This window comes from Typopeltis vanoorti, chromosome 2, assembly GCF_054136105.1.
Source record: "Typopeltis vanoorti isolate ZY-2024b chromosome 2, IOZ_Tvanoo_1.0, whole genome shotgun sequence".
NCBI classification, from domain to species: domain Eukaryota; kingdom Metazoa; phylum Arthropoda; class Arachnida; order Uropygi; family Thelyphonidae; genus Typopeltis; species Typopeltis vanoorti.
Window position 1 is genome coordinate 141,763,958 of NC_143550.1, and position 16,881 is coordinate 141,780,838.

The window sequence follows — 16,881 nt, forward strand, 5'->3', positions numbered from 1 at the left end:
CATCTCATTGATGGTCTACCCCTTTCTCTTTTTTCGGGAACTTTACCTTCTATTACTGTTCTGAGAAGTGCTCCTTCCATCCTTTCTACGTCTCCAAAATATTTGAACTTTCTTCTAACACCTATTCATTTGTACACCTTTCAGTATGTTATGTCCTCAACAGCCTTCTGTAACACGATAGGTCTCTGTGTGTTGTTTTAGCCATTCCTAACCTTTTTCTGGCGTCTTCTGAACAGCAGTATTTCATATTAATAATGGATTCCAGGTACTCAAACTTGTTGACTTGCTCAATTCTTTCTCCATTAAGGTACGCTTGTTTCTCAAGAGCTTCTCTGTTTGTATTTCCTTTGAGAACCATAATCTTTGTCTTGCTAGGATTGAGTTGAAGTCCTCTGTTATTACTGATCTTGTTAACTTTGTCAAGAATTAGTCCTAGTTCTTCCATGTCATTACAAAGGAGTACTGTATCATCAGCATACCTCAGATTACTGATCAATCTACCTCCTATTCTAATTCCTGTCCTGAGCTCATCCGGTGCTTCACGCATAATGTCCTCAGCATATATACTAAACAAGTGAGGAAAAAGCAAACATCCTTGCCTAAATCCTTTTCCAACTTGTAGCCAGTCAGTCAATCCAACACCTGTTCTTAGTGTGGCTTCTTGCTCCTTATACAAGTTGGCTATCAACCTGATAGTGTGTTGAGGAAAACCCATTCTTTTCATTACCTCCCACAGTTTCACATGCTCAACAGAGTCAAAAGCTTTAGAGTAGTCTAAGAAGCATATTACCAGAGGAGTCTGAAGTCTTTATATTTTTCTATGATCTGTCTAAGGCAAAGGATCTGATTTCTGGTGCCCTTACCTTTCCTAAAACTTGCTTGTTCCTCTAGCATCTCTGCCTCACTTTGGCCTTAGTCCTATTTATCATGATATTCAATAAAACTTTGCTTGCATGAGATATTAAACTTCTATAGTTCATGCATGCCTTCATATCATCGTTCTTATGTAGTGGTACGAAAATCGACTTCTTCCAGTCTCAAGGCCATGATCCTGTCTCCCATATCCTTGTAATCAATCTATGAAACACTTTTATCCCTTCTTCCCCTGCGGCCTTAATTAACTCTGCTGGGATTTCATCTGCACCTGGGACCTTATTGCTGTTGAGCTGCTTAACTGCTCTTTCAACTTCATGCCTAAGTGGAGGAAGTTCCAAATCAAAATTTTCCTGGTGATAGGGCTCCACATTTTCTGTATTCACTCTGCTGTACAGTTCCTCACGGTATTCTTTCCATTTGTTTTTGATTTCCAACTCTTCTGTTAGTAATGCTCCATTCCTGTCTTTGATGACATTCAGTTTACTCTTAAACTTGTGCTTTAAGTCACGAACTAAATAAAACATCCTTTTATAAGTGTGCCATCTCATCTGGAACTCTATTTCTTCACATTTATTAGTATAGAACTTTTCCTTGTCCTTCTTGATTGTTCTTCTGACTTCTCTATGTAATCTCTTGTATTCTTCAGTCCCTGTGTCTCTTTGTTTTTCCAACCGCCTTCTTTTGATTAGTTCCTACGTTGAGCCGTATATCCATAGCTCTCTTGGTCTTCTTATTAGGCTGAGATACTTCGCTGTATCCTGTATTATCTCCTTAACTCCTTCCCAAAGCATTTCTGGTGAGTTCTCATCATTGGTCTCCAAACAATCATCCAACCGAGTTGATGTTTCTTCTGTGAATCCACTAGGAATTACTCTAACATCCAATCTAGTGGGATGTGCCTGACCCGGACGTTTTAGGAGTCTTAGTCTAACTTTGGCTCTTACCAGCTGATGGTCTGTACCACAATCTGCTCCAGGACAAGTATGCACATCAGAGATGCTTGTCTTCCACCGCTGGAGAGCCAGGTTGTAATCAATCTAGTGCCTTGATCTATCAATGTTAGATGTCCAAGTATAGGTCCGTCGTGGATGTTTCTGGAAGCAGGTATTGGTAATAACTAATCTGTTAGCACGGGAAAATTCCAACAGTCTTTCACCATGGGTGTTACGTTCACCTAGACCAAACATGCCACACTCTGACCTGACTCTCATACTCTTTCTCACTTTTGCATTTAAGTCCCCTAAGATGTAAAGTATGTCTCTCCTTGGTAGGTAGTCCAAAACAGTTTGTAAGTTTTCATAGAATTTCTCATTCTCTTCTTCTGGCCTATCCGTGTGGGGTGCATAAACTACCACAATTGATACATTGGTAGGCCGAGCCTTAAGTCTAATGGAGAGTATCCTATCATTAATGGGGTAATAGGATACTCTCCATTAGACTTTTAGAGATCCTCGCTGAGCTACCATAGGCGTTCTAAATAATATAATTGTTTCTGACTGTATGGTATAACTATATAACATTATAACTTATATTTCCAAACTCGGTTTATTCTCGAAATAATATTAACTAATAATAATGCAACAATATTGTATTATTAAAATAATAACCAAAAACGCATTTTAAAATATATGTTCTAGTAATATTAAAATAATAAATGATAAATATTAACACACCAAATTTTTAATATAATATTGTAACATTATCAGAGATTTTCTTTAGTTTGCAATTATCATGTAGTATTGAGGAATATCAAAACATATATTTTCAGTTTTGCACTTCTCCGTTTACTGATGCTGATAACGCTTGATTGTCTTTGCGGTTGGTTGCTTCTTGAGTAGTAAAGAAGGCTTCTTGGTGGAAAGTTTTTTTCTGTCACTGAGTGGAGCTATCACTGATTTCTTGTCCTAGAGTGACGAATTTAGTAGTGAAATTTTGAGTGATCTTGTACTTCACTTAGTTTTTTGGAGAGCTATCCCTAGGTTAGCTTTGTCGAGCGCATCTTAATACAGAAAGTAGCAAATAAGGTTTTAACAAAAAACATTTATACTAAATCGAATAGGGTAGAATGTTACTTTATTTTCAGAATTGGATTCGTAAGAGAGGGAACTCACATCATGCAATGTGTTATGGAGAGAATAGACAAATGGAGTTCTACTCCTAATAATAACGTCGGATGATGTGCTGTGGACAAGATGTCAAATTTGTTATTGGGTAATAATGCGGTCCTGATGTTGGTATCAGATAAAAAGACCTTATATGTGGGGAAGGAGTTTATCAAAATTTTAAAAAAACATTGAAGAAGGCTGTAGGATAAAGAACTTAGAAAAACATCGATAAGAGGACATACGAAACAATTAAGAAAAATTCACTATGTTAATAACATATCTGGAATCTAAAAGAATAAAAGTTGAAATAGAGGCATATGGATGCAACTATAGAGGCAACTGGCATATGGATGAGTTCTGCATCGCTTCAAACTTGGTATCACCTCTGGGTCTGGCTCCCACTGAAGAGACCAAAAAAAGGTCGAAACCTGTGTGGATAGTGACCCATCCCATAATGCATAGCATTATACATGTCCTCAAGGAGATGTGCTTTGCATTATGGGATACTAAGGAAAGTGATGAGAATTTAGTCCACCTTTGCCACGAGTTGCCAAAGTCTTGAAGATACTTCAGGACTTTGGCAACTCGTGGCAAAGGTGGACTAAACTACATCCATAATCGCGATTTATCATATGAATATTTATTGGCTTCAATCAGAATTTCATTGAACTAGTGGAGCGCATCCAATATTATTACTTTGGGAAAAGCAATCAATTCCGTAAAACTGGAAGCCATCACAGCCGATGGAACAGTATCGAATGGGATACACGAGATGCTATTCCACTGCACTTCGGCACACAATAAACTGATTAATAATACAAGTACATAAAATTAAGTAATATACTGTATATTTTAAACAATATCACTTGTAAACCAGGATTTTAGATTCAGGTCATAATTCGTGAACCGAACCATTATGACCATGCGTCTTTTCGGTCGATCAGACTACATGGGTGTCTGGAAATAAACAGGTACGAGTGGTAGTATCTTGGTATTGGGATTGCTATCATCGACATTATTAGGTCATTTCATCTCCACTGGATACAATTTAACCTCTGATTCTTACCCAGGGATTGTTGCGGACATGCATTGTCGTACTTGGTGACAACGTGGTACGATAGATCTGGAGTCTTCCAGCAAGACAACATCCTGTGTTACAAGGTTCATATTTTAGAAGCATGGTTCAAAGAGCATATCCAAGCATCCCGTGCGCTATCCTGTCTGCCTAAATTCTCATGATGATGTCACTCCATTGAACATTTGTGGGATCATGTAAAACGCAGCATCCTCCGGTCAAAGCCAGCGCTTCGCTCGCTGACTGACCTACCGGACGTTATTATGTCTGGTTTGTCCAGAATACATCAGCACATATTCCGTTGTGTAGAAGAGTCAATGCCAAGACGAGTGTAAGTATTTATATGGGCCAAAGGAGACTCGACAAGCTACTAAGTAAGTGATAATGTTTTGATTACGTTAAGTATATTAACTTTAAATACATTTTAATAAATGTTAAAGTTTAAATTTAGATAATTATTAAATTAACTTAATTAAACCCCTAAATTAGTTTATGAATAAATAATAAAAATCACCAATTTATTAATATTTTTAATTATTTAATTGATTGTTATTCTATTAAATTATGACATTAGTGTATTAATTTAGATTTAAAAGAAATGTTTAAAGGGATAAATAACCCTAACATGAGCATTAGTTTTACCCATAAACACACATAAAACACAAACTTTCTCATAGAACATAATTTATTTTGTACACAGAGGCAATTCATTATTTACATAAACAACAAAACTACCAAACAAAAGCCATTCTTCCCATTACACATCAAAGAAAAATTTTCATTGATATCGTGAAAATGTTCTCTTACTTATTTCTTAAAGCAAGAAAATGCTCAATGGAAACCATTCTGGAATTTTCATCTTATTTGACTGAACATAAATATCTGGATTTAATAGTGGCCACCGTAGCCATTCCCGTAACCGGCTCCAAGTCCATATCCATCGCCATAATAACCAGCTCCATTCGCGTATCCTGCTCCAACTCCAGCACCCCCATGTCCATTGCCGACTCCGTAACCAACTGCAACTGGAACAGCATGCACAAGCTTCACGGAGTTACCCCCTGCAAAGTGGCCGTGGTAAGGAGAGTTGATAGCGGCTGCTGCTGGAAGACTATGGGCGGTTCCGGGTTCGTTGGTCTTGACCACTGCGCGGAAACCTGCTTTATCGGCTACGTAGTCCACACGGCGAGCCCTACCGTCGATGTCACCTAGATTGTAAGAACCCACAACGTGACCGTGGGCACTGCCACTTTCGGCACGTCCGTTGGTGGCTCCGTGACCATCCTTGATCTGATAAGCGAAGGCGTAGTTTCCGTGGTCGTCTTGCTTCCGAGAGGACTCGCTGACTCCACCGAGATGGGCGACTGCGGCAGCCACTAAGGCACACAACACGACAAACTTGGCGATCATGGCTGGGATGGGAATCGGTTGGCAGAGAAGAAGGAACTGATACGGACTCCAAGCAGCAGCGTGTTATATACCCTTTCTCCAAGGTCAACTGGGGATTAGACACATTACTTCTCGTTAAGAATAATAATAAAAAATAAATGAATAAAATATGATTAAAACGCTCTTGAATAGACTAGTTCTTTCTAATCGAAATCAATGTCAGTAATCAGATCAATATCTGGACCGCAACCTTTCAGGGGAAAGTCAAAGCACTTGGTGACATACCATTTCAGTAGGTCTCTTGAAAAATGTCGCTTTGTTTGTGCTATGTGGTCTGTCAAGCAATTAGCCTTAACCCATTTTCAATACGAGAGAAAAATATCGTTTTTCTAAACCTACTCCTTCCCACACACACGCACACAACCTCACAGTTCGACTACTTATCTACGATCTTCGTTGCTTTCAGTATTTTAGATTTTACCTCGTGGTGAGTGTCTATACCAAACACTCAAATAAACAACGGTGATTGTATGATGTGTGTAGCGTTTGTGAGGTTGAAATGAGGTCAAACGGGAGAAAAAAATCACGTTCTTGCCGTTTAATGCGATTGAAGTTTTAGGATAGATTTTTATCTACATTGCTTTATTATAAATAATATGCATAATACAGGATGCAAGTGTATTTTAAGATTTTTATTTTGTATTAAATTCTGTATAAAATATAAATATTCTTTCATCTTTCTGTTTTATTTATAGTACGTTACGTTTTTATTACAAAACATGTGATTTTACAAAATGCCCCATTTAAATTATTTGATATATTAATTACAATTAAATATGCAAATGATAAATGAAGCTGTTTGTTACATTGCACATCAGTCGTTCTGTTGAGTGTTATTGGCTATTTTGAATACCTTTTAAACTGATTTCTGATTCACATGAATTGTGGTTGTGCAAATTGGAGAAGAAAAATTGCGGTTGAGTCAATTTAATGACTACTCGTGATTTTTCTTAAGAAAACTCCAATAATACGAAATTAAAAATTCTTCAGTATCACGAAACAGTTACTTTAAAATAACTACAAATCGAAATCTAAAACTCAAATAACGAAATGAAATGTAAAGAACTGAATATTTTGGATAAGCAGGAATTTAAAACCTAAAGAAACATGGACATTTGAAACAAAATATAAAATTGAAGCTTCATTGGAATCAATTAGGGAAATAAAATGTTGAAGATAATTTCAGTCACCCATAAATGGATGTAAATTCTAGTGCATCAGTGGAACGACTTCAGGCATCCAAATAACCGCAGTGATGATGTTACGCTGAACAAAGAAAGTCATCTACCAGCTTAAAGACATTCATTGCAAATCTCCTCCTTCCACTACTGATCTTCTTCCCTTCATTTTGCTCTGGTCAGTAGTTTCTACTATTGTGTTAGAAATGGACCAGACATACTCCAATCACCACCACCACCATCTCGTATAGCCTAGGAACCTGAGACGGTCGTGATGGTGACAGGAACAAAAGCACTACATGCCTCTAATGATCGCCCATCAATGAAACAAGCTGTTGACTGCCATAAATAATAATAATAAAAAAGGTCAGTGATTGAACCTGCAACAACCATTCTCCTGGCGATCTCGCATTATGAAAATTATCACAAGGCAATATCAACATTTTCTGTAAATAATTGCAGTTTGTGCGCGCGCGCGCGCACACACACACACACACACACACACACACAGAAATAGAAATTTCAGCGTCATGCTTTTTATTAAAAGCATGAAGCTGAAAGATAACTCAACGAGCGATCTAACAGCTGTACTTCATAGATAGACCAAACCGAGGAGATCATGGATTCACACCAATGGGATAGCGAAAAAAATATTCGTTCTTCCCAGTTCCAGTGTCTAAATAATAAAAGCAAACTATGCTTAATCGGACACCTTTTTTGTGCTCATCTTTTATATGGGTTAATTGTGCAGGAGAGAAAGAGAGAGAGATCACCTCATGCAGTGTGTTATGGAGGGAACAAGAAGAACAGGGATTCTGTTTCAGATTATAACGTAATGATGTGGTTGCGGAGATGTTAGCTTTGCCGTTGGTTAAAAAACGTGATTTGGGAGGGGGGTTAGATATGCAGAGGTATCAGAGAAAAGATATTATATATGATATGGAATTGTGCGGTAGGAGATTACTAAAAGTTTAGAAAACAGATGGAAGAAGTGCTATAGTAAAAGGAACGTGGTAATATATTGATAGGACGCCATAGGAAACAGCTTGGAAATTGATGATCATTATGACATACTCGAATCTCGAATCTAAAAGAATAAATACTGAGGATTCAAATGTTCGGATAGAGAAGTTAAGCTGGATTTGTGGATTAAAAGATTATAGAAAAAAGTGGGAAAAGGGATGCACTTTACACTTACAACTACGGAGGAAACTAATTTGTTTAATAATCATTTTAGTTAAGGTATTTCCTACGGGAAACCAAGTTATTGTAAAGGAGTAGAGAGCTGTAAGATTCAAGTGGTTTTTATTACTGGATGAACTGGAGAACTGGAGGTTTTCATTTTAATAAGTAATCTTGAAGAGGAAAAAAAAGGTTGAACTAGACGATATTGTCCGATACATTTATTAAAACTAAGGATTAAAATTAATTCCCCCGAAAATAGCAATGCAGTCTTGTCTTGCCATTGTGCTAACGTAATCTTCCTTGGTATCACTGATGACTTTTTAATAATGTTCGTCATTGTGTTGTTCTGGGAATGGAGTGGTTTTGCTTGGTGGTAGGTTTTGCCTGTCACCGAGTGGATCCACAGACGAATAGAATGTGCTGTTCCCGAAGTGATGAATTTTAAGTAATCCTTTGTGGTTACTCGCTTAGTTTATTCTCCGCATTTTAACAGTACTTTTTCTTCGATTGTGAATTTTTATCAATTTAAAGAGTAATTAATTTTCTAGGTACTCTCACAGTTTCGTAACTGCTCACTTCTTGTACGCGTAAATATGGCATACTGCAAATGTTACTGGGAATAGTGAATACCTTCTGAAACATCCTCATTCATTTACTAAAAGAGCTTCTTCTAATGCGAGAAGAAAAAACAGGCTGAAACGATGGGATGACTTATTCCGATTTTTAATAATCGAAATGAGAACTGCAAATTTGAAATTTGGACTCAAATAACAACATGAAATTGCGAAAAACTGAAGATTTGAATAAACAAACCAGATAGCTAAAGATACAGAAATCCGAAACGTAAATTAAATTTATATTGGAATAAAATCATACTTTTTTGACGTTAATTCCATCCACAAATGGTTGTAAATCCCATCGTAAGCAGATTAAACGCCAGATAATTAAAAAAACCTTGTTCTAAACCCAACATGGAAATTTTTAGGCCTTCACTGGCCGCTAGTCATCACACGTTGGGCGACGAAATTAACTTTACCACCCAAAAGAAATTTATACACATCTATGCCCTATGGGGGATTCGGGAGCCCACAGCCTGTTGGTTGAAAAGCGAATAGATAATCTACTCTACCAGACAGATCGCAAAAGGTAATGGGTCAGTAAAGTCAAACTTTTTTTTACCAAGTGCAAAACATGAATCTACAGAATTGCGCAAGAAAGTTTTTATAAGTATAATTGCTATTGTGATCTATCGAAGATGTTCCATCACCAGCTTCAAAGTATACGTTCAGTTAAATAAAGAATTATTTTTAATCTATCAACACACTCAAACGCGTGGACAATATTTTCTTTTATATCTTCAGTCTTTTCTTACAATATTTGGTTCTGTACAAGAAATATCCAACCATTTATATTGACGTCTCATCGGCCGAGGAATACTCTTTGACGGAAGAGGTTTGATAGTTCTTTCTTCTTAGGCTGTCCTTAACTAGTTTCAAAAATTCTTTACGCCTCGTGTTATTAAGAGAATAAAATAACTTTTCCACAACATCTATTCACTCGTTTCCGACCGTAGGTGACTTTGTAGGCATTGCCCACAAAGAATTCCAACCTCTCAATTTTATCCGAGCTCGGGACCGGCATATGGCTGGGACGTATACATGAATGTGGTCCATCTGTGTTCACGAGAAAGGTTTGCCTGTTCTGGGGTAACGAAAAACCCGAGTTTCCGGTTGAAAAATTCCCCTACCTCCGTATGAGACCGACTAACTCACCTTTAGTCGAAAGAGACAAAGGTTCGTCACATCATCTCACATTCTAATGCGAGAAGAATCTAATGCGAATCGGAAAGACCTTCTAATGCAGGTCTTTCCGAGCAAAGGGCTTCGTCTATACTGACTGAGCTACGGAGGTCTTCACAAAATCAGAAAAAAGAAATAAACTTGCCACATATATCAACACCATTTCACTCCCTTTGTATACTCGAAAACAGAATGTGTCGAGCCAGCGAGATATCTCCCGTCATGCATTGCGATTATGCAAATTTCAACAATTCACATGCAACAATCAAAATAAAACCCGAAATGTATTTCGAGAAAAACATTACAGCAATGAAGTTAATTGAAAGAAACCTTTTTTTTTTCTCCCGTCTTCTTTTACCATCTCAATTACTTAGTAACATTCACTTAGTGCGTACTCAGTCCAGATCTGGAAACAATACTCTATAATGCACTTTTATCAAGTATGGAGCGCTTTTTTTAATACAAAGTACTTTTGTTTTTTAGTCTAAGTTCGATTCATATATATATTAGTACTTGGAAGTATTGCTCATCCAGTAACGAAGTACTCGAAGAGTACTTCGTTACTGGATGAGCTCCATCAAAACCGAAATGCTTCAAATAAATTGGTTAAATTAGATGAGAAGAAGACTCATAAATCTCATTATATTTATCGCAATGTGGATTATTTTTCTACTGATTAAACACCCGAGATATCGCACCTTTTGAGAAACCAGTCATATCTGCTGTTTTTAAAATCGTGGCTCCATCCAAATGTGTACCACAACAACCCTCTTTATCAAACTCCGAAATATTCTTTGTTTTTCCTATTGCGATCAATAGTACTGACGATTGACGATCAGTGTGTGGTACAGTATTTGTATAAAACAGGTCACATTTGCTGCTACCGGTATTTCACGCCAAGCCATTCTAAGAAAAGAGGTAGAGTCCTTTAGCGCATCACAGCTTTCCAGGGATCTAATATTTTTTCACTCTTCCTAAAAAGTCAAAGAAACCAAGGTTATTGTTATTTATTATTATTGGATTTAGATTTCACGTATGGAAAATTAAGAATAATGTCGTTTTCGAAAGGACAGGACAAAATGAACTTTATAATGAATTAATCTTATTTTATAACAATATTCACTGCATAATTTTAAAGATTTATTAACCTTTATTATATAATTATTATTTAAATGAAATATTTGTTTAAATTTCGAGTTAAAATTTATGAATATTTTAATACTTTTAAATAATTAAAAAAATATTTTATACACCTATATGTTATGAAAATAATACATTTATAAAATGATTTTTTAGAAATAGAAATTTCCTTTCTAAAAAATCATTTTATAAATGTATTATTTTCATAATATATAGGTGTATAAATATTTTTTGAATTATTTAAAAGTGGATGGGTGATTGATTCATTCAATCCAATAGCCTTGGAGGGTAATAATGGATGGCAGTGCTGTAGCCAATGAAGTTCTAACTGAGGCTCGGCTATTTCTGTTACTCTCCTGCCATGATCAGAGCTTTAATTGCTCAATAACACCTTATCCCTACATTGTCCTCTACAGGTAACGGGGAAGATGAAAAGCATTCTTGCTTAGTCCCTTTAAGCCAGTCCTTATAAGGACTATAAGGGATGAATAGATCGACTGTGAGATGCGATGATCAATACCCTTGGGGGGTAATGGAGACCGCAATGCTGTAGCTCTGAGGCTCGGCTATTGCTGTTACCCTCCTGCCATGATCAGAGCTTTAATAGCTCAATAACACCTTATCGCTACACTGTCCTCTACAGATAACGGGGAAGATGAAAATCATTCTTACTTCGCCCCTTTTAGCCAGTCCTTTTAAGGAAATTTTTATAGGACATTTTATACTAGAAGTCTCTTTTAATTAAATTTAACCTTTGATTTCATAGAAGATATAAAATTGTTTCAGTTGTTCACTAATTTTCAAAAACAATGCATAAATAAATAAAAAAAAATGGAAAGACTTTTTTTGAAAAACATTAAAATTTTGGAGAAACAAGAAAATAACTAAATACTAACTAGCGTTGTATGATAGTAACTAACTAGAAATTCGTTGATTTGTTGTAAGAGAAAACAAATAAAATAATAGGTAAATAATTTAACTCCTTTTTATTCTTCAAAGGGAATCAGCAGACTGAGAAAGAATCTTCTCAGCAGTCACAGATTACTGAACTCAAGGCTGTCGATCATTTGAAGGCACCGAGGAGACATTGCGTAAGTTAAATAATCAATTTCTTTTCTGATTTGTGTATGTGGGGAGGGGGGATTAACAAACTCAAGTTTCGGGTGGAAGGGGGGGGGGAGAACTCTCACCTGCCTGCACCATAGATAAGCTAACTCGAGAACTAGCTGAAAACAATTTAGAAAAGTTCCCATTGTCTCGAATAGCGATCTTCCTCTGGAGGTCTAGCATTATGGAACCAGAATCTATGTTGCCACAGGACTTCACAGGCACTAAAGAAAAATGTAAGATGAAATATGTATTATCGACCTTTTTACAAGAGAAGTTAAAAAAAAAAACAGAAAAAAAAAAGTTAATGATATTATCTTCGTAGAGGTACCATAGTAATATTCTTTTACATGATCACCAATCAATTATGAACTTTAAAAAGTTCATAATTCATAGGTGAATTAGTGGACTTTTCAAACATATATTATGAAGAGTTGTGCGGATTTTACAGTAGCATATAAACCTCATTCGAGTCTCTTTCTCTTAAAGAAAATCCTAATATTGAGACAGTGATTAGTTGAAAAGATGTATCAGTTCTAAATGAAAAAAAAGCATTTCATTTTTTAGAGACTTAAACAATTGATTTTAATGGATTGCCGATACAATTATTTCATTTTAAAAAAAGTTCTAATCTTAAGACAACATACCAGGGTGGTCTGAAACGTTCTCGGCCTCCACCATTGATGGCAACACTATCGGTAAGATTTCGTTTCTAAGTTGGTACATCTGTCATAAGCATCCATGTGAAATTGCAAGTCATTCTATCAAGTAGTTTTGTTTTAGCTGTCCGAAGCAAAAGTGTTGTGTGTATCCCTTGAAATGGATAAAATTGAGTATCGTGCGGTTATGAAATTCTTTGTAAAAGAAGGTTTAATGCCGAAAGAAATTCATTCGAAGTTCATAAAAGTTTATGGGAACTCTTCTCCTTCGTTTTCGACAATTAAGAAATGGGCTGCCGAGTTTAAATGTGGCCGTACCAGCCTTGAAAATGATGCGCGAAGAAGGACTTCCGAAAAGTGTAACAACACCAGAAATCATTGATCAAGTGCACGATATGGTATTGGATGACCAGCGAGTCAAAGTGCATGAAATTGATGAGACTATAGGCATTTCAAAAGTATGCGAAGGATATATTTTGCATAAAGAATTGCATATGAAAAAGCTTTTCGCAAGATGGGTGCCGTGATTGCTCACAGCAGATCAAAAACGCACTCACATGAAAATCTCTGAACAGTGCTTGGAGCGTTTTAACCAGAATTAAACTAATTTTGTGCGTCGATTTATTACTAAGGATGACAGTTGAATTCGCCATTAGACACCAGAATCCAAAGAGCAGCAAAACAGTTGACAGAAACCGGTTGTTCAGCTCCAAAGACAAAATCGGTTCCATCAGCAGCAGCAGGAAAGGTCATGGCATCGGTGTTTTGGGATGCTAAAGGCATTTTGTTTATTAATTATCTTGAAAAGGGTAAAACGATAACCGGGGAATATTATCCCGATCTTTTAACCAGACTAGACGAAAAAATTCGTGAGAAAGGACCCGGTTTGCAGAAGAAGAAAATCATCTTTCATCAGGACAATACACCTGCTCACAAGTATTGTCAATGGGAAAGTTAAGGGATCCGCACTATGAATTGTTGGAACACCCAATCTAGATTTGGCTCCCTCTGACTTCTATCTCTTCCCAAAACTAAAACTGTTCCTCACTGGTCAGCGTGTTTCTTCGAATCAAGAGGCGATTGGAGTTGCAGAGGAGTATTTTGTAGATCTTACTGAGAACCACTACAGGGACGGGATAATGGCGCTGGTGCATCGCTGGAATAAATGTATTAGTCTTAAGGGAGGTTATGTTGAAAAATAAAAAATAATTTTGAAATTATAAATTCGTTTTTTCATTATTAGGCCGAGAACGTTCCAGACCACCCTCGTATATCTATTGAGAATACTCAACAGGATTTCTTCAGTCCGGAACATCATTTTAGATGTACACGACTGGATATCCTATTTAGTTTCTGTTAATATTTTTTTACTTTAGTAAGAGATTGGTAGTTTAGAAGAAAGTAGTCACATGACGACAAACACGTGTGTATATATGAAGAATGTCTTCACAGATTCCACTCGTCCTGAACACACTCGTATAAAATTCTTATTTAGTACTTGTACGAAGTACTCCAGTGTAGAAAGTTTGACAGGGCAAGAAGCAGTAGTTTTATTTTTTTTTACAAATATATTTCATAAGTAGTGTGAGATTTGCTTACTCAAGAAGAATCATATCAGCTTACAATTAGAGTTTACCCCTCTGTTGAATGCAGTGTAATCCTGTTGGGTAGTGGATGTTTTGTGAATGAATTTGATGTCGTGTACTAGTACCACCTCTTACTGGAAGACCGAAGTGGCTTAAAAAAATTCAACATTTGGTATTTCCTCCTGTAGTTGTCTTTTGTGGGTGTGATTTAAATAAATAAAATAGATAAATAAAATGAAAAAACACGCAAAATGGTTACTTTGACTCCTTAAAGCTGCAGTACCAGCTATGATCATTCTTTTAATTAATTAATGATCATTTTAGTTCTTAAAAGAACTGGGCGATGGACTGAATCCTTGACTCTTTATCTCGTCATCTGAATGAAGAATATCTGTGTGGATGGGGTGTTATTGAGCTATACGTTCTAGTCACGGCTGGGTAACGGCAATAGCCGAGCCTCAGTTAAAACTTCTTTGGCTACAGCATTGCCATTTGTTACCCTGGAAGTCCTAAAAAGGACTCTTCTCTTGTCCAATGATCATTTTATTTCCCGAGCACGTCTAATTATTAATTTGTTTCTTGTACAAATAAAAGGTGTATTACTGTTATCTTAAAAATAATTCTTAAATCCAGAAAATTTATTTTATTTTCATTTTTATCCAACTATTATTTTAAATTCTTCTATTTATTATATAAATTTATTAAAAATACAGAAATAATTTTATAACAGAATGGTATTGAATTTACACATGTTTGTTCTGTTGGAAACGTATCCAATATCCAACCAAAAGACTGAAAGTTTTAATTTCCCTGTGGGCATAGATGTTTTGTCTTTAGATGGTCCATGAATTTCATTGCCTAGTGCGAGAAGACAGTCCTAGTTATTGGAGGCCTGGAGTGATTTGAAAAGTGCCATGTTTGGTCTTCCTTGCAGGACTTCAGGATTATCTGAACTTTGTCCACCCACAGTTTTAATACTAATGTGCAGACTAGTTTTTTTTTCAAATGTGTATATTACATAAAAGTATTAAGGTGTATTGTTGTGGGATTTAATGGTTTTAAAGATTGTTAATAATTTATTTTAGATACAAACCCCCCTGTTTCTATAATTCAATTGCTGATTCCATTTCAAATACACTTTTAAATTTACTTTAAAATATTCAACTGCAATCTCAAATAACAAATTTTTCTTTCTCTGCTTCTTCATTTATTCTTTCTCTTACCGTCTTTTGGAAGTCTTCTCTCTTCTGTATTTGCTAAACAATGCACTCTACAGGTCTTCACATCTATTATTAGCTTCTCTTCTTTTCAATGCCTTTCCCTTACCTTGGTTCTAAAAAAAACATTATTTGAACAATCTTTGGTAGCTAGATTACAACGAAAAATACTAACGAATGTCATATCTTCAGTTGCCTTACATCGAAAATTTAAACATTGCAAAATAATTATTACGTGGTAGATGAATATCATAACTCAGTACTTTGACACCTCCAATATTTCACCATGGAGAAGTAAATTGAAATGTTGTACTCCACATACATACAGGATTAAAATATATTATATTATATTATATTATTTTCCATATAAGATAAGAGCGAAATCATCAATTCTACGAACGATACAAAAAAAAAAACCTAATAATAACTGTAACGTATTGGTTACAGTTATATATTTGTCATTTTAAAGTTAAAGCTCTAATCATGGCAGGAGGGTAACAGCAATGACCGAGCCTCAGTTAGAACTTCATTGGCTACAGCATTGCCATCCATTACTCTCCAAGGGTATTGGATTGAATGAATCAATCCTCATATATTTGTCATAAATCTGTGATTCAATTTTATTGCTTCACTATCAAGAAAGAAATATGGTGTATTGTTGCATGTATATATAAAAAAAAGTTTAAGATTTTTTGGTTTCATTTATAAAAAATTTACAATATAAAGAATATTAATCTTTATGTTCGTTCAAAAACTCTTAAATTGTAATCATTCAGAACAACGATGATAATTTTCTACCATGAATAGTGTAACTGAATTGTGGTGCCATCTACCTGCAAGTAAATAAAGAAACTTTATTCATTAATAATACTCAACTCTGACAACGTCGAAAGGTGCTTGTTTTCCTCATGTGCATTAGTACCGTGGGTAGGTATGCAGTGAAATTCTGTTTAAGTTTGCAAATCATGAGGTTCAGTGATATTCAATCAACAGGTCAATGCTGTTATGGACATTTTAATTCAGTCTTGAAGAACAGCGCATTAGTAGCGTGTATGTGCGATCAGAAATTAAGTGAAACAGAATCTATTAATATTCTTTTTGAACAGATTGTAGTCCTTGAGAAAATTTCGTCAGGAAGGCTAAATACAGAGAATACAGAGAGATGGAATGAACGAAGAGAAGAAAAAGAGGGGGGGGGGAACTACGGGAACAACCGATTCTAGCTGAGTGAAGCAACGTCCATGGAAGCTTCTAGAAAAAGTATGAAACAGAAACTGGATGTCTGTAAGATGGGCTGCAGAAATCTCTTGAGGGAAGTGTCACCAATTACCCGAATTTAACTCTTCTGGATAATATCAAACATTTTAGCTAGGTTTTTTGATGTTCCGCTATGAACCTCGAATAGTATTCTACAGTTGGACAATTTGTGAATTATTATTATTAGGAGTTGTATTTTCCAAAAAGTACATCACGGTTTTCGGAAGCCAAAACTTTAGAGCCTGCGG